Source organism: Plodia interpunctella, chromosome 15, assembly GCF_027563975.2.
Source record: "Plodia interpunctella isolate USDA-ARS_2022_Savannah chromosome 15, ilPloInte3.2, whole genome shotgun sequence".
NCBI lineage: Eukaryota > Metazoa > Arthropoda > Insecta > Lepidoptera > Pyralidae > Plodia > Plodia interpunctella.
In genome coordinates, this window is record NC_071308.1 from 7,388,944 (window position 1) to 7,408,627 (window position 19,684).

Genomic DNA, 19,684 nt, shown 5'->3' on the forward strand with positions numbered 1-19,684 from the left:
ACCTACGTCTACTTATGTTAGATTATTTTTGTTATGTTGGCCACTATGGGAAGGCGAATTTTGTAGTTGGCAATTAATTTCTAAGTGTCAGTCAGTTTGAGAATTCTGTCAAAGCAGCCAGCTGTTTACGTTTTCTATCGTTATTTTGCGATCGTTTTCTCGACTTTTGTTATACATTATTGTTTTTATGCTCACGCTTTTACTCCTTTTAATACCGAGTGAAATACAATCGTGCATTAAATACGTATTTCATTAAATGATGTCAGATGTCAAGAGGTGAATAATCTGTGTTTAGTGTTCTAACGTGAGAGTGAGTTTTTATATTGTTTGGGATTTGGAGCGATAAACATTTCGGTGAGTACTTCCTTCTTATTTCACGTATCATGCTAAGTGCATTGAGAGCCATTTGTGGTGTTACGTATGCAGTTTAACAGGGGCAATGTAGTGGTACTTGTTGACTGCTTTTGGAGTATGTCTTAGGCCTTGCGTAATGTTCAAGCGGTTTTAAGTACGTGACTGATGTTATTCATGAGGTGATCTGGTTGGTATTTCATGGAGGTGGTGTGGCGCATGCGTAGACTGGGAGAGGAGGCGATGTCTGCGTGAGAGACGCATACGCAACTACAGCCGAAGCGAAAGTTGTATGATCTTGATATCCAGGAAATAATTTCGCATACGTAAATAGTTCACTTGCCATTTCAGTACTTTATGAGACTTGTTTACATGTTGAATGAATTTATTTCCCACATTTTGTGACAAGTGGATTCTAATAAGAATATGTTATAATATTGAAATCAATAGTTTCATTATCAGTGAAAGAATTTTAACAACTTTCACTTACATTTCATTGTAAATTTTTTTAAAACATAGTGTAAAACAAAGCACCAAATAACTAAAAATTTACTCATAAATTCAAATAGAAATATTATCATCTATTTCATAATAGTTGAATATATATTGCTGATAATTTATAGCTTTTATCAGAATATGCGCACATTAATTGGAAACAAGAGACACAAAAATCGGATATTCTCGATATCTGTATGTCAAAGGGCACCTCACTTCTAGCATTGTCGTGAAGTCAATGACTTTCATTTAATAACTTTTATTTACTCTTCACTGAAATAGATTATATCTCAATTCAGAATTCATAATGTCATGTCATAAAATATAATCACATGTGAATTAAAAAAGTACCAGTTTTAATGGAATCTTTCTTAATGAATTCTTTAATTTACCATTGACTCTCAAATGATAACTTTGTTGCATGAGGTTGAGAACTTGTTATGCTTTGATTCCTGGATATATGTACATTGGTTGTCAGGTTATATGTTACTAGAACTTGACCAAGCTTATGTATATTTCTTCTGGGTTAGCTTATTTACTTTTTCGTTATTTTTTTGACCACATATCTTTTGTAAATTAAACATTTTTCTTATGTTAAGGGAAAAAATTGAGTAAAGCAAACATTAAAAAAAAATTTTTGTATTTCTTACATTACTTCACTACTATACTTAATCAAAACCGAAAAGTAAATCCTAAATAAGGGGAGAGAAAATGAAACAAAAATCTAATCAATGAAAAGGGGTTTCTTTAATGTTATTATTTGTTGCAAAAGTAAGTTAAGTTTGACACATATTGCATACTTAAACAAAGAAAGGCATAATTTTATGAATGATACACTTATTTAAATGTCACTAATTCTATTGTAGTAGTGATAATCTATAGATAGTATATAAGTGTAGCAGTTAGAATGTGATGGGAATGGGAACTTCCCATTGAAACAATGTTAGATTCTAACACATACTATTCAATGTTCACAAGACAATCAAAACATTGTTATAAGAAAAACAAACCAACTTCATAGAACATACCTATAATGCAGAAGTACATATCCATTCTATTTGTCGCTGTTAAGCAATGGTCGAAATTAATTGTAGTCTTGCACAGATGACAGCTATGAACTTCATCTTCAACATCACTTCATTTTCAGATTCATAACAAAAACATAACAATAATAAGTTTATTACTGTTAAATTAATAATAGGTATCTGTATTTTCTTTTGGTAACCAAACATAATATATAGCTATTACAAAATAAATTAATTCTTTTAAATTTTGAATTCTTGCAGATCTATATTATTCTATTTTATCTATGGTGTTTGATAAAATATATTAATCTAATCTTTAGTCCCATGATGTGTGTATATATATATATATATATGTGTGCTGTGTATAGTATCTATCTGTACATTCCCTTTTTTGTGCAGGCAACTTGTGTCTAGATTCTGCAGGTCATAGTGTCACGGATAAGAAGTCTTTTTCAAGTTTATTGTATATTTCATTTGAATAATATATTGTTCTGTGATGTTTTCATTTGAAGGTCAACAACTTATGGCAAAATCTAGGTAGGTACATGAACATGCAGGTAAATAAATTAAATTGTTATAACAAACTTTGTTTATATTCAACTAGAGGCCGCCTACAACTTCGTTCACGTTTTTATCATGATATATAGATGTTAACGTCATAAAAATTGGTGTAGTTTCCCATGAACTCTTCTTTTGTTGCAACACAATGACACTCCAAAAGGCTTGCAGTTTTTCAGTCATGCATGTTCTGCATAGTGGATAGTGTAATGCCGGTTGCACACTATCACCGAACTCAGACAAATGCCAATGCGAATGCAGGAACATTGCTTGTTTGTATGAGAGATTTTATTTGCCGCAACGAAAAACCAGCAATGTTTATCGAATCCGCCAAAGGTTGAACTGATAGCCAATAGTGTAAGCCAGCCTAAGACGTGGGGTGAAAAGGTGTCTGATTAGTTCAGAGTGACCAGTAAATTCCAACCATAATGCGTAAATACTTGTGGTAATAGCTACTTGGTACTGTGATCAGATTACAGCTACTTATTATTATAATAGATTTCTCTGTTTATACAGGTGTGTCACATCTCTAAGAAGGGGCTATTCAACTCTCAACTATAAATATTTGACGAATATAGTAAACATACATAGACTGTGTTACTCGTATATTAAACTATCGTTCGATCCCATTCTGGAAAAGATAAATTTTAAAGCAGTGTAATCACATTTAAAAAATCACAGACTATATTATACTGTGTAAAATACCGGTTAGGTGCGAGTTGGACTTTATTTTGTTATGTACGTATGTTTACATATTTAGATTTATTTTTGGCTTGGTTTTGATTCCCTTGTAAAATTGTATAATATACGAAATGTAATGTTTTTGATTTGTACATTGGAGAATGTCTGTGCTGTCATTGGTTTTTTGTTACTCAAAATATTTTTTCATGTTTGTTTCACATACATAACCGAGTTGTGAAAACCGAAGACAGAACGGGCGTAAAGGTCAATTTTACGTTCATTCGAGGCGTAATGAATCGGCGTGAAAATGCGTTTGCATTATGTGGGCTGGATTACGCAAGGAGCGATCTTTCCGGGCCATCGCATTCGTATAGCCCAAGTTTGCCGATAATTTCGTTCGGTGAACACCCGAAGGTGGCTCGAAAGTAGGGTTACCATATGAGAAAATGAAAGGTCCGAAGTAAAAGGTCTAATTTCCATAGAAAAATCCTAAGATGCAGGTTGAGAATTTTGTTTCAAACATATTTAACGATATAAAAAACCTCTCGGAGTTTTTGGGGTTCTTTGGTTTGAGGGAAATTTGTGCAGCCAATGTTGTAAGTTTAGTATTTGAATTTGAAATGGGTGCACATAATAATATATTGTTAAAAACAATATAACCATTGTCATGGCATGCAAATAGATTTAGAGCAAATAGAATTACAGAGTTATAAGTTTAGATTGAAGATGAAAAATTGAATTGTGTAGAAGCTATCTAGAATATTATCTTGCTTGATTATTTTTTTGTGAATATAGAATACAGAAGAAGAATAGAGAGATACGTACAGCACTCCGGTGGTTTTTTATAGAAAAAGAACCTGAGATTTTGAAAACCCGTGCAGAATCTTGAGAAAGTAAATAAATTCGAGGTCTCAGGACAAATTCTGACATCTGGTGACCCTACCAAAAGGCGACTCTGTGACGGCATATTCGATAGATTCCTCTGTTTACGAGTTGGACGGTACACTCAATTGTTTTATTGAAATCAGCCGTTGAGTTGTATCTATTGACGACAAATGCTTAAAATATTTTATTCGACACTTTAGGGAGCGAATATAAATTTTCGATACTTTTTTCTCTTTTTTCTAAATTGAAATATCCAGTTTAAAAAATATATCTTATGAAATAAAATTTGCAATAAGAAATACCTTTGTGATTATATAGACAGTTGCTAGTTTAGTAGCAATCTTACATTACCTACCATTACATTCTCACATTATCCCAAAGATGAACACCTAGACAATGCTTAGTATTAAGTTTAACCAATGTCAGTTTAACCAAATCTGTAAAGTTATGCAATAAACACATCAACATAAAAGATTAAATAAATCTTGACACCCAAATTCAGTCTGTATTATGTTACAGTATTCCTGGCTAGGTAGCATGGCATCGTATTTTCGGTTCCTCGGCAAATGATGGCACTATTTGTCACGATAAGTCAGGCCGAGTGGTCCAGAGGTAGTTTGTGACGTAATCAACTCATGGGAATAGCTGTTTTTGCCAGTATAACGCGATTGATGGAATCAGTGTCAAAACGGCGTGAAGCTACTCTCTTCGTGATTAGATCTGATTAGAGAAACTTAAACTCGCGGCCCGATTTTTAGAACTGTGAGGTGATTAAAAGAGTCAGTCTAATCAAAATTCTCTCTGGTTGCCTATTATGTAGTATGCCTCAAATTGTGGCAAGGTTTTTTTTACTCTATAGTCAGTGAAAAAATCAGTTTTTCCCAAAATCTTTATTAGTCTAGACGAGCCCCTACCTTTTCCTCAGGCTGGTTGACCGCGGCAACTTGCTGACTTGCTACCCTGTAGTTACGCCACTGACTACAGGGTACTAAAATGATACCCAAGTGGTACGAGTGCTAATTAAAGGTCTGGTTCACCTTCACGCACTAATGCTAGTCGCAACAACGATGCAGTAAATATAATAAAATAACATTCATTGTGATTGCAATTTCTTTAATAAATAAAATTAGTCTCGTTAAGATTTTTAGAAGTTGAATTAGTAACAAATTGTGCCGATAAGTCAAGTTTAAAGAGTGATGGTCTGAAGTTGGTCTGGATGGAGCGTTATGGAAAGCGATGGAGAGTCCTATATCTAGATAATAGAAGTTATAAAAAAAACTTTATAAAGCCAAAGCATTGCGACGATCCCCTATAGGTTCGTACTCGAAGATGGAAACCTTTTCAATCTAATGGAATTTAATTATGTACAATTTGGAGAATTATATTGATAGCAAATAGGAACTCCCCGTTGTTCCGAATACTCGCTGCCTGTGATGGTTTCGCGCCCAGTTTATTCCCCCGACATTTTGGGAAATTGGGAAAATATTGAGCGTAAATCCATTTATGTTCGCAGCTTATATAGGTTTTTGTATTGAAATGGAAATATTCCAAAACAAAACTAGTGCAATCAATATATGACATTTTCATTTCAGCGAATATCTGAAAGAGAAAATTCTAACGTATATTGTAAAATGGGAAAGTAAGTTTATATGTTTGTTTATTCTCGGTACGTGCACATTTTTCTTGAACTTTCGCATTACATATTGTAGTTAGGGGTACGGAGGGCATAGAGCGAAGTCTCGGGCAAAAGCATAAATTTGGTTAAAATAAAACCCCACAGACATGGGCCGGGATTTGTGACTGATTCTAAAATGGGTTAAAAGTAATTCAAATTATAGTCAGTAGTTATAGGACTGATAAAATAGCTTTCTTTTAGCTTGTTTTTATCATGCAAATGTGTTGAATGAGTGACGTGACATTTTGTTTAAATACTCGATAAAAAGGTCGACTGGGAATAACCCGATTGATTTCAAGTATCATTAGTCTTTAGTAACGTTGATAGGTAATTTAAATGTAGATTTATGTGATGTAATAGAATTTTATCTTTCTTTATTTGTTTGTAATAACTTAATTTTACGAAAATTAAGTAAGTAAATTATAATGAATACAAGAAAGAACAGATGTAGGTACATATCTTTTACGGTGGATACTTTAGGGATCTCTTAAGTTAACTGGCGAATTTATTACTTTATTCTGATTCGGATTAATTAATTCGAATCGGTCATATAAATACGGATTTACTTAAATATGTAAATGTAAGATTATGTCAGATCGAAGCGTGAGTTAGTAAATTAATGATTTAAATCACTCTCGTCTTCAAGGAATTCATGTTTTACCACACATAAGTAGTTTTAAAAGGCGGATATATACTAAAGTGTAATAGATACAGGTGAACGGGCGACCTTGGTTGTCGAGTTTAACTTTAAATAATTTATACTCCAACTCTCATAGCAACATTATAAATAATGTATGAGGACTTTTCAATTACTGTCGTTGATTTTTTTCTACGTGTAGTCACTTTCATTAGTCATCGTCATCACCTTTTCTTATTTTTAAATGGATTTGGCGGTTCTCAGTCACTAGACACATGAAATTTACCAAATGTCTGTTGCATGTCAATATATTGACTTAACATGTATTCCCGTAACCATTTCCTAATTGTGACATCTTTGTACCATTTTAAAAGCAATAAACTATTCATTCATTCATTTGACTGAGAAGTAATATAAATACATTTTCCGCTTGCAGTGCACATGGTTTTAAATTAAATTTTCACAAAGTTGTACAGTTAACAGCTCATCAAGTTACCAAGGGCATGGACCTCTATGGCGCGGTAATAGCGGCGAGTTTGCAATGAATTTGGGTAGGTTGATGTGCTGTTGACTGTACAGTAAATGGAGTTAGGAGGTTGGCTCATCGTGAGATCTAATAACTTTTTGATGCGAACAATAAGAACATTACATTATTATGAAATTGTTTTTGTTGGATGATACTTACTTGACAAAGTATTATTCTGTCAAAGGACTAAGCACTTAGCTCCAACCTCGTTTACTGGTAACAAGTCGAAAACGTACATTCCGTGTAAAACATGCTTTTTGCTGGGACAATGCGGGTTTTAAACTAGGTAATGTCGCCATTATCCCGCCATACCATTAGTTAGGTGGGAGTGCTTGGCACGCGATGTCCGAGACGAATTGTACAGGATTTGGTCCGGACAAAAAGATCGCTTTATCTGCTACGGATGTATGTATTTCCTTCCTGCTTTGTTCCAGGAATTTAAAAGTTTCCGAAATCCTGTAGCGTTTTCGTCTTCGTCATTATCCTTATTTTGCTTTTCTTGGGTTGTGTTTAGTTGGTGTGTAGTTTATCACACCGTAAGCATCGACCGTGTCATCGCACTGCCATTTTTCTTACATTTTACTCTGTGATTTTACTCAATATTTAGTACCCACCTTATCTTTTATACAAATAATAAAACTGTAAGTGGGCTATCTCTGTACATAGAAGATATGAAATAAAAATAATTGGGATTCTTTATGGGACTAATAGAAGCCAAAACATTTTTATTTTAAATTGTTGTCTGTCTGCATGTTTGTTCGCGCATTACGCCAAAACTAACTACTGCATGGAATTGATGATTGATGTGGTTTTCACAGTCGTATAGCAGATAGTGTAATTTAAAATCTGATATAGGTTTCATCGCGATGCATTGCTTAGATTTGACAATAATAAGTTATGAGCGGACGCACGAGATAAACACGGGCAAAGCCGCGGGCAAATCAAAAGCTAGTTTTAAATATTACGATTTTAGTTTTATTACTACTGTAAAACATTTTATCATTGTAACCTGAAGGTGGTTTTTTTCGGGCTAAGCTACAGAGTTTAGATAAAATCTGTCGTTTCAATGTCACTTCCTTCTCTGTTTATGTCATACTTACGTTACGTAAAGTAACTTTATTTTTTCTCAACTTTATCCTTAAGTTCGAAAACACGGAAAAAGCGGGACGCAAAATGGCTTTCGATACCCCTCTCGCAGTAAAATAAAAGAGGTTTACCGTTGTATTTTTTATAATATACATACATATTGCACGTTTTTAGCTTGTGTAGCTCTGGGGTTTGGACTGTAACTTTGGCGAGCCGGTTGACATTGAGTAATTCTCCTTTCGCGAATCTCCGAAGCTCTCGGGCGAATAATAAATTCCGCGTTGAAGTAAGAATTGCCAGCTAATGGTGATAAATTGTCAGCTGTCATATTTCGGTTTTATTGTCTCAGTAGAAGTGTAACTGGCCGCGAATGTAATCGCCGCTCGTTTACGTTTCGCCCAGCGATTTACGGGGGTTTCTGATGACAGAACTTCGCTGCAAATTGCCCTATAAAAGTTATTTGTGTGGCCACAATTTTCGTAGTCACTATAAGTCTTGTACTGAACTGTTCGGGTTTCGGAAAGCTTGTTCGAAAATAAAATTTAGTTTCCTATAATGTGCCATTGAATATGTACGCTTCTGTTATCGCTGTTTGACTTGTAGTTTATGGTAGTCTTGTAACACACGGAGTTGGCTTTATTTATTGATTTTCATTTTAAAAAATAGTGATATTCTAAAGTCTACGACAAATATATGCGTGAATAGACCTCCATTTACAGCAACAATGATATACGAGCGGCAATTATCTCACGGAACTGAATAATTCGCGTTGGAGCCGCAATTTGGACGCCTGTCACGGAGGTCGCATGCGACGCGACCTTCCTGTGATCTCACAATAAAATTAAATAATAAACCTTATCTCCCCGTCCAAACTCATCTTTGTCTGCCGCATACTTTTCCCCGAACAGCCTCTTTGTCTTTCCAACTTTATCCTTCAGAATATACAATCTGAATGCCTTCCTACAACAATTAGCTTATACCTTTTACACTTAAATATTAATGTGCAAACCATGAAAAACTTCTGGAATGAAATGGACGTTGCGGAGGAAACATAGCTGAAGTTACTTGTAAATAACTAACTAGCAGCTCCACAAAGGATTGGACTTAATGCAGACTCGAGAGATTCACTGTTATGGAAGATGCTTCCTGCTTCCAGTTTCGAGCCCTTGATGGTCTGTTTAAATTGTAGTCCGTTTGAATCGCTTGCGATCACGCGATTATCCGTTTAGTGCTAAGTTTCTCATTTTGTAGCTAACTCAATTAAGTACGTAGTAACTCCGCTGTTGTGTTCTGTTTCGCGCGATCGATACAAGCCGCGTTACTACTCGTGTTGGCTTCTTTATGTTTGCAATTGGACCATTTAATGTGTACTCTGTTTACTGAAGGCTGAAATACGGCCTAATGGGCACTTACTCACGACATGGCACAGTTTCCAGACTTTACACATAACATTGTTTGCAGTACAGTTTACTCGTGCTTTGCCGTGGTTTTTTTTATCGTGACGTGGATCTCATAGAAACAAACAAATACAACATAGCCCCTTAGAATTATATTTCTTACTAGCTTTTGCACGCGACTCCGTCAGCTAGCAGGTCCAGATATCTCCACATAAAATCAACTCAATTTAATACTCCCTTTCGTCGTGATCAAAGTAGAAACAAAAAAACGCACTTTCACAATTATAACACGAGTATTAGTGTGTATTTATCAATTATTTGATAGATTATACGAACACATTTTTCATAAACTATTTTATGTATGAGTTTGAACTTGCATGGAATTAGTGATGTACAATAAATTAAAAATTATTTCTACGATGTAACGCAATACATAGTATATGCATAATAATTGTTCCGTTACAATAAACAATAGCTTACTGCAGCAGTTACTTAACACAAGTATCATTATCTGGCAAGTCTACTGGAACGCTGCAAACGCAGCACAGTCAATAAGCACCAGTGTTCTGTGAGTGACATTTTGCACAAGGACTTATGATTATTACCTTGCACAATCGATTGTTATTTGCAATTACCATTGCAATTATCAGCTGGTTTTGATTTTAAGTACCGCACACGCTCGTAAAATGTACAATTGAATTGGCGTCGTAAAATGAAAAAATGAATCGGCATTGAAACTAAACTGAATGGTAGCACAGTAAAATGCATACAAGTTCCGCATTGATATCGTTAGCCTTGAATTAGCAATTAATCTGAGCAGCTTCTTGTATCGTTAACTGTACCTCGATATAATCATTATAATAATAATTCAGCCATGTTTATTTATAAACAATTTTATTTTCACTTACATCAACTCCGTCTGTGTGTAATTTATTGACATATCCATATTATTCTATAAATTTGAGATCTCCTCGTCGACTCTGATGCTAGCAATGTATCTCTTATTAATTACAATACCACCAATGATCTCGTCACACAACTAAAGCGTAGCTTTTGAGTTTCTTAACTCTTGTACCTGTCTACCCCGTAAAAGATAAAGACGTGATATAGTAATTTGTATCCTTTCTTCAAAATCCGACTTTGTAAGTCATTTGCTCTTTGCTTATGACCTCGGCAAATATACAACCAAATTTTTTCCAAGTCATAAACTATCTGCAAAATCGTGAGATAACATGAGTCTTTAATGTCACAGTGTCAAAGGTTAAGATACGACATTCAAACTGTTCCTCACGTGACTACAGTACAAAATAAATAAGTTGCAGAAATCTTACTTGATGACGATATACAATGGCGCAAAAAGCGTGTGGTTCCTCTAAAACGCCATTCCATGTCCTCCTGAATATTGACTTAGGACGACTTAGCAGTTTGGTAGCTGATAGACTAAATAGAAAATCAAATCAAATTATAAATAGATAACGACTCTTTATCATTTGCAGTAAACTAAAATTCTTCTCGATTCTAATGTAAATACAAACATGGAATGTCTTCTGTACTCACAATATTTTGTTTTATTGAGCTATTCAGATCGTGAGAAAGCTATGATCTAAGAAATTACAACGCCATACATTTCATAGAAACATAACTATAAAACACTAGAAATATTTGCTAATATCATTAACGATGACATACTGTATCTTCAGAATCACCTAGCTTCAAAAATCTGGAGTTATTAGGAGGTAAATACTCATACATCATTTCATGTCAAGGCTAGTCGCTTGTAATACCTTTTCAGATCACTCTGATAGCTGAACCACAAACATGAAGAACAATGGACCATAAAATCACCATAGCCAACCGCTGTAGTAGAAACAGACCTCAATTTAAGCCAATATGTCATCGACAATAGGCGCACGTCCTCAAATAGTGTATCAGTCTGCGATCGTATCTTACCCATTATCGGATTTACGCCTGCCCTGTAGCCTCATTTCGTTTCCACTAATTGGCCCATAAACACTTATCTGTGGACATTTTGCCCCAACTTCAATACTGCCCGTGGCCAAATTGCTCCGAATTACGTGTTATCCTACTAATATATTGTGTAACTATCAGTCCGCACAACATTTTGCAGTTACAACTGTAAAACAGTGTGTTTCCCCGTCCAGAACTCTTTATATATCATCCTACCTTTATCCCAATTTATGTGGGGCAGATACAGTATTTTCTTCATATTTTTCCACTTTTCCCTGTCTTATGTTAACCGATCTGTGGTCATATCCTGACGCATTCCATTCATCAATTGTTCGACCTTCCTCTACTGCTTTATCCTTTTAGTTTCGAATCCTGTACCATTAGCATTATGTTATTCTCCTCTCTTTTCATATCGTGCCCATAATGTCGAAGCTTATTGCATTTCAATTTTAAATGTTATTGTCCAAAATTTGGTATGTATATTGTATAGTCATTGATATCTGTGCCAAATTTTAATAAAATTAAATTTCAAGTTATTTAACAACTGTTGTCTTCATACTTAAGAAATTTCCACTGGGTGATAATTTTCCCTAGTGGTCAGAAAATGTTGGAGAAAAGAATTTACACTACCGGGACATGCCAAGGCATGTCATAAACACTGTAATTTCGTCGGTTCTTGGTCTGTTTAGTTTGTTTCCACATCTCTTTTCATATAATGTCCTGGTTGCTCTACTTTTAACAGAATATTATTAAATGAAAAGCTAACTACCAGAAAATGAAGCCATGCTGCAATAAAATTATTATCAGACGCAAAATTTAAATAAACCCAGTTTATGTGTTCATATTTATTGCCAACAGTGCAGGTCACTTATTGTATCGCGATCCAGTCACTCGTATACAGTTATTACTTCAGCAAAATATCACCCGAGATACGGCGAAAATGAGAGCAGAACCCGGGCGCGGCAGAACATATCATAAATTCAACAATATAAGGTTCCCCCGCAGCTAGTTGCCTTTTCGAGTGAACTTCCTTTCAGACCGGGAATATGTTCGCCTTGTTTTGTTATGTTTGCGAGTTAGGAACGGCAAATTGTCGGATTACACAACTCCTAAGTTGCTCGGTCAACATTTCCCTGGAATCTTCTTAGGTTCCAGCTTTGCGGCCGCTTTTTGTGCTCTCGTGCGTAATTTGTTTGCATAACGCGAGCGAAATAACAACACTCGTTATTGTATTTCAAATATCGCTATGTTGCTGCTGGAAGGTTCAACAAATTATTTGTTTCGTAAACAAAGTTAATTTCTCAAATTGCCTATTAGGGGAGGCCGGTGCCGTTATGAGTTGTTTGCATGGTTGTTTTTCTTTTAAAACGGCTGCGTTTCTGATGTCGTAAATCTAGTGATTTATTCGAGTTAAGCTGGCGAGCCATCCGTTCATTCGGACTTCCTTTTGACGTCGGCGTGTAAATAAACTGCGGTTTTGTCCCCCAGTTTAGTGGTTGTAAATTGTAGGAGAAAAACTGGAAGCCGCACGTTCGTCGCGATCGTGACCCGCCCGGCCCGGCCACGTACCGGAGGTCATGTCGGAAAGTCGTTTCTACACTACATTATTTACGTTTAGACAAAAAAATAGAATACCTTAGATGTCTTTCCGTAAATAAAATATGTTATCTATATATTTTTGTCATTCGATCGCATCTTCCTACTAATATTATAAATGCGAAAGTTTGTGAGGATGTATGCGTGTATGTTTGTCTTTTATGCAAAATCTACGTGACGGATTATTACGAAATTGGGTACACGGGTAGAATATAACCTGGAATAACACATAGGGTACTGAAGGGAAGCTCTGGGGAGCAGCTATGCTATATATATATATATATATATATATATATATATATATATATATATATATATATGTGTGTGACGACGACAAGATGAGATCAACTGTCAAATGAACCCATTGTATTAACATCATAAAACTTTTTTCCACATCTAACCATAGTAGTTCAATAAAACCGGTATAACGTATTCCAGTTTCATTATTGAAATGTCAACTGAGATTTCCGGTTCACCTCGAAAAGTCGGAAACTCAACTTGTTGGCATCACCATCTCGTATGAAGATACAACGCAAACGAAACAAACTTCCACTCCATTGTCTATTAGTGCGGAGGAATCCGCAATAAACAAAGGAGTACCCGCTGCAGAAAGAGGGGAGATTCAAGTCATCGGTGTTTACCTTTAAAATTTCTACGTATCCCGGCGGGAAGCGACCCCGGATTTCCCCCGTCTCCCCGCCGGGGGTAAATAGAGCCCCGTAAAGAGCATAAGCCCGCAATACGAACTTTAAGCAGTTTGTTAAATTGCCTTTACTTTTAGATTATTTACTAGAATTTTCTTGCGTTAGTGGCAAGAGTTTTTTTATATGACAGACGTCGACTTTGACGAATCTTTTGACGTTGTTTGCGGTTATTACAAGTGTGTAATTACATATTTATTTCTCTGATTTATAATAATAATATGCAACAGACGGAATTAATCAATTTGCTAATTACCAATTCAATTATATATTTAGATATTAGAACCCATGTTCATTATGAATAGGAAATCTTTACCCTGTCTTCATGTAGAATAGTTTTTCCTTGACGGTTTAACTTTAAGGGTTGTAAACCTTGCAAATCGCACGGTATGATCAACATCGCCTCGGTACTAGAACCGCTACGTGTCAAGTACCGGAAGCAATCCTATTTTTTTTACCTTCTTGCATATTCATAGTCCAAAAATACCCCAATTGGAGAAGTGGTCAGCAAAAGCTGTATAACTTGGAGATAGCAGTTTATGAACGTACCGCTGACGCGGTTTATTGTTATAGCCTTTGTACAGCACTAAATAATACTAAACATTACCTTGGGCTAAACTACGAAATTGGAGTTCATGAATAATATTACGATTAAGTAAAATAGTGCGCTGTCCGAAATGTTGTAGTCGTGTGTTTTTTATTTAGTCAGGTAAACTACCTAGCTCATTTGTTTTTTATAACAGCTGCTTTGGGAGTAAATGAAAAAGTCGATTAGCGAATACATCAGACAAACTTGTGAATTATTCAAATGCCTATGGTTTATAAAAACCTGCGTATATGTATTGAAGGTAATTTTAATGAAGTAAAGTGTTTTTAATCGCAGACAATAAAGTTGCCTATAATAAAGTGCTTACGTTTTGATTTTTCAAGATTTACGCCAAATATTCCGGCAAAACTACAAACTACAAAACTAGTAGTCTAGTAGGTTCCAGTTGTGCATCGAGAGATAGTCCACAAAATAACTTTTGACATGTACTAGATTACATACAAGCATTATTCAAAATTTATATAAGTAGTGTTTAAAATTGCTCTGGTCGTTTAAGATTCTAAAACGTCACGCAAATTTTTGCTGTCATTTAACAAGCAGTGGTAGTAACTACTAATAAAGAACAGACTAATAGACGAAACTAGCATCACATGTCAGCTATGCAGTCTAGTCCCTAGTCAAAACTTCATTAAAGAGGCAGCAATATTTGTGGTTTTCCATGCTAGTCACGTAATTTAAGCACACCGCAACACGTGTCTTTTTTTAGAATTTCCTCGAATTCACATCATGTCGGTTGTTGTCGATAAATATTTACTTTTGAAATTCGCTTTTGATAAAAAAAAGAGTCTTCGCGTGAAAAATAAAACGCAAACTTTTCTAACTGAATTTTCCAATTACGTGTGAACTCAATAATTGTTTATTTGCAACAACATACCATCGAAACTCAAGCAGACTGTATAAGTGCTTATAGCTAGGTACATTTCAATAGATGGACGATTCTAAATTGGACACAATAATGTCATGAAAATGCAATATTTTTTATTGTCATGAACATACTGTGGATCACACCTACGTTTCATAAAAAATGGCACAAATTCCTTTGTTGACAGTAAAGATTACATAAAGTCGCTGTCAGCTATTCAAAATGGCCAGTCTAAACTTCGTTAAAAGGGTTACCGGTGAAATTTGCGGCTATGTCCCGATCACCGATGTGAGTCACGTACTGTCACACCGCCTGTTTTTCCGGTCACTCCTTGTACTCCGTAACTCTCACGTGGTCTTACGTAAATCACTAATTCGACGAATTTAAAATGCATCGGTGGTCACGTACAGACGTTTTGTTTATGTTATTTGTTGTCATGCAGCGTTGGATGCTGGCCAAATCGATTAGATTAGTGTGTTCGTGCGTTGTATGTGGCACTATCGCCTGGACAAATTAAGTGAGCAGCGCAGCGATCGAACATATTTCTTGTATTTATTGCAGTATTCCTTGCTAAGTCAAGAGTACAAACGGTACACTATACAAAGTTCATTTTTACGCACGGTTGGTAATAAGGCTTTAACCTGACGAAACTCGAAATAGAGTGTTAGTAAACCAGCAGTATAATAATCGTGACACACAGATATAATTAACCTTTTCAATCTTCAAATGCAAATGAATCGGAAGGAACCCCAAAGCCATTAATGATCGGTTTCTTGTCCAAATTGCATTCACTCCGTTTCGAAAAGCGCAAACATTTCAGGATTGTGTCGTCGTCGCCGGTCGCTAGCGTTTTTGGCAACTGACCCCTTAATTCCCAAGTTTGTTTGCACCGTGACATGTCCAAGCCAAGTTTTATTCCCAATAACTTATAACTAACTGCAGATTCGGAAGCGAGACAATACCGGCGACTATGTCTGTTCTTATGCCGGACATTGGACAACTTCTGTCATTAGTATTTTGAGGAAAACCATTATTTGTTGACTACCATGTTTATTTTGTTCACTTGCTTGTTGTAATTTGTGAGTTGTTTATTTTTTAATACTTGTTATTATCCAAACGAACAGTAGCCTTTTCATCTAAGAAAATATGACATTATATTCATAGGAATGTGTGAGTGGTGTGGTGTGAAGGGCATTCAGGTTTTTCACTACTTCATCACTCCAGCAGTACCTTTGCCTTACGCGAAAAGCCCGGGGTCAGCGTAAAAAATTATATTAAATTTTTAATATTCGGCTGTGACTTTACATCCGGCCGCCTGCCTGTCGTCAACCCTCCTTGGGAATGCTATTGTTGCTATTGTACCTTAGTCGCCTCGTACGACATCCACGAGAAGATTTTTAATGGTCCTATTCTAGGGTGAAACCAGACGTCATCCGCCAGCTGCCTCGATCCCATCTTCACGTGGTCGTAATATCGGAGACCGAGATCTTTTTTGGGTCGCTAAGCCAGAAAACTACTCGTTAGTGTGTTATGTCTGGTTGGTTGGAATTCAGATTTATACCGTAAAATGTTAATCAAGAAAGTGTTCGCAAACATATACTTGGTTATGCATCAGTACGTACTACCTAAATTGAGTAATAAAATTTGCATAAGTATTTTATTGCTTTCGCTTATTGCTCCTCAAGAAGTCTATAAAACGATGACTGATTGTCATAAAAGTGGTGGTAATTTTAGTCTAAAATACACCAAATTGAAAATTTATTAAACAACTTTCTGATGTTTTACTTCAAAAGAACAAGTGATAAATGACTTGGATAAGTCATTTATTAAGTTGGTAAAATTTGGGATAGATATAGTTATTGATCAGATAGGTCAAACAGCATTCGGTCGGAGCTGCCTCTACTGGTCGTTATTAAAATTAGGATTTTTAAATTAAAACGTGTTCCAGAATAAACAAAACTAGAAGATCTGTAATTTTGAAGGTGAGCACAACACAGCGGTAGACAATGGTCCCCGAGCAGAATAGTTAACGACTCCTGGCTTGCGCCAACTAGAGCCCAACTTACCCCAATGATACAATTTCTGCCTTACCTTTGTTTCCAACGCAGTGCAGATCCAATTAGAGTTTTAAACATTGATAAATGAACATGAACATGGATATAGCTTGTGTGCCCGTGGGGAATTTTGTTTCATAGTGTAAATTTGACATGCAAGATGTCAAATTTTTGCTTGCTCTATATGAAGTTTGCGGTTAATCCGTACCTGTTAATCTGTTCTTGTTTTGTTGTAGTCATGAAAATTTTAATTCCTTTATTGAAATGTATTTTTATTTGCAATTTAATAATATTATCATTTTAAAATACGTGGAGATCAAAACAAGTTGTTGTTTATAAGAGTCCCGTTTCTTTGTGTACATTGTACTCTCCATTACAGGCGAATCCAAACTGCTTTTGCAAAAGACTTTATGACGGCTTCGCCTTATCCTCCGCATGTTGTATTTTCCTGTTATGTCGCGTCGTCAACAAGTGCGAATAAAACTCGAATGTTAGATAAGTGGTGTGGTGACGTAACAAGAGAGATTGGGGAAAAGTTTTTTTTTTATTACCGCGCAATTTGCGCGGGCGCCGCATGCGTAATGACAACTAATAACAGCAATTTGTATGTTGGTTGGTACGCCAAATTTTTTGACATTTGGCTTTTTGACTATTAATTTTGAAAAGTGAAAGCAAAGTTTAGCTTAGGTCCAAGCTTGTTTAGTAAACATTATATTTTATTCATAATAGATACTTTATTTGGTGACGATAATGATGTTCTATAAATGTATGTAGTTGTCAGTTGGTACAGTCGACCTCATGTTATGTTATCTTGCATGAGTCTTTATGCCGTGGTGATTGGGCCGAGTTTACAATGAAGTACTTAAGTAAGTCCCTTGATTTATATATACATCTATGAACAAAACTTAGTCACTATCTACTTATACATATATATTAATTACTCTAATTAAATCGTAGCATTGCCAATAAACACAACATTGTAACGTAATATTAATTTAACTGCCACACAATAAATTGTTTCGATGCAAATTGCTGCTTTACGGGCTATTGTACTCAATTAAACGGGTAATTAGTCTTACAGTTTAACCCTATAATCTGGTTATACGCCCCTTGGATAGTTTATAGTGTTGGTTCAACGCTTTTTGTGGCTTCTTCAATGTCTAAATAATGTTATAACCTCCTTGCAACATTTCTTCATATTGTGTTTTTTTAAAGTATTGTCTGGTTCTATGCTCCTTGTAACAATTCGCAGTGGTGTCAATAGTTTGTATCTCTTTCTTATACTTATTTTATATTATCTTATATTATCTTTCCTATGTCTTTCTTATATATTTCTTATATATACAATCCTTGGAACGGATAGTGCTAGTACAACGCTTTTTCAGGCAATATGCGCGCTAATTGCTGTGATCATCAAGGGTTGAAGTGGATACAGACTTGCTGCTAATGGCTTGAAGGCTGTCCGGTCAAATCGCCCACTTTCATGTTTGAATACAACTGATACTAGACTTCTTGTTGTATTATGAGTCTTGTTGTTATATTATCTCGTGAAAGCTCAATATAAATATTTGTCTTAAAGTAATTATCAATCAAAACTTGCTTCGCTTGCTCAAGAGATCTAAAGACGATCTTGGCTTCCGATGTAAGAATGTTAGAATTTTTCACTCATTTCTATTCTGCGCCACTTATAATCTTAGGAACATAACAACTGCAAAAACGTACCAATGCTGTTAGTCTTCTGGGCACGTTACCTCAAGGCAGCGTACTGCAGGGACTGGCATTTTTGTAAATATGTATATGTATATAATCATTATTTTTTAATAAGTTTCAGTTATTCTTAATTAGTATGTTTTTTATATTAGCTTTAGTTTAATATGCAGATTCTCATCCTAAGTTAAATAAAGTAAATGTAACATTACAAAAAAAAATCAAAATATGAAAAACCTACAAAATGATAAAACTAAAGTGTACACAAGAAAACTAGGCCCCTGAGGCGCTACACAAGCTTTGTAAGAACTAGAAAGTATTAATATAACAAGTAAACTTCGTGAGAGTATTTCTTAACATTTACTGTTAACTTTATAAGGTCAAATACTTCGTCAGGTATTGACGTTAAGCATGTTTGTGTAATAAAGTGCCGTTTGCACTAACTGCACGCTTAGCAGCATTGGGTAGATTCACGTGTGGATCACGTGACTACATTACATAGGGTCTAAGTTGAACTCAGAAGGCTATCTTTACTTATTTTCCTGTATTATATCTGCCTTATGTCATATCGATGATCCATTCCCTTTGTGAGGATTCTTCTGATATGCTAGCTAACTATCATAATTTAATAACAATTCAATCAAGAAGCTCACCAAATGTGGCCTTAGAGTTTCGTAACTCTTAGCTCTGCTACCCCGTTGGAGATACACACTCGATTGTGTATTTGTATATCATGAGACCATTCTACATTCTCTTCATTTCGTTGATGATAGTTTGAATTATCCTAATTTCAGTTGTACATGTTAAAACCATTTATTAAAACACGCGCTAAATTTTTTGGGAAAAGTGGCTTAGTTGTTTTGAATGGCGGTA

General features: G+C 35.4%; 1 protein-coding gene across 1 annotated transcript in view; it reads left to right on the forward strand.

Moving 5' to 3' along the window:
• Nucleotides 1-82: 82 nt before the first annotated feature.
• Nucleotides 83-19,684, forward strand: part of LOC128675990 (furin-like protease 2) — a 242,316-nt gene continuing 222,714 nt past the window's right edge. The window contains exon 1 of the mRNA XM_053755869.2: nt 83-354. The gene's annotated coding sequence lies outside the window, so the exon portion shown is untranslated. The remainder of the gene's footprint in view (nt 355-19,684) is intronic.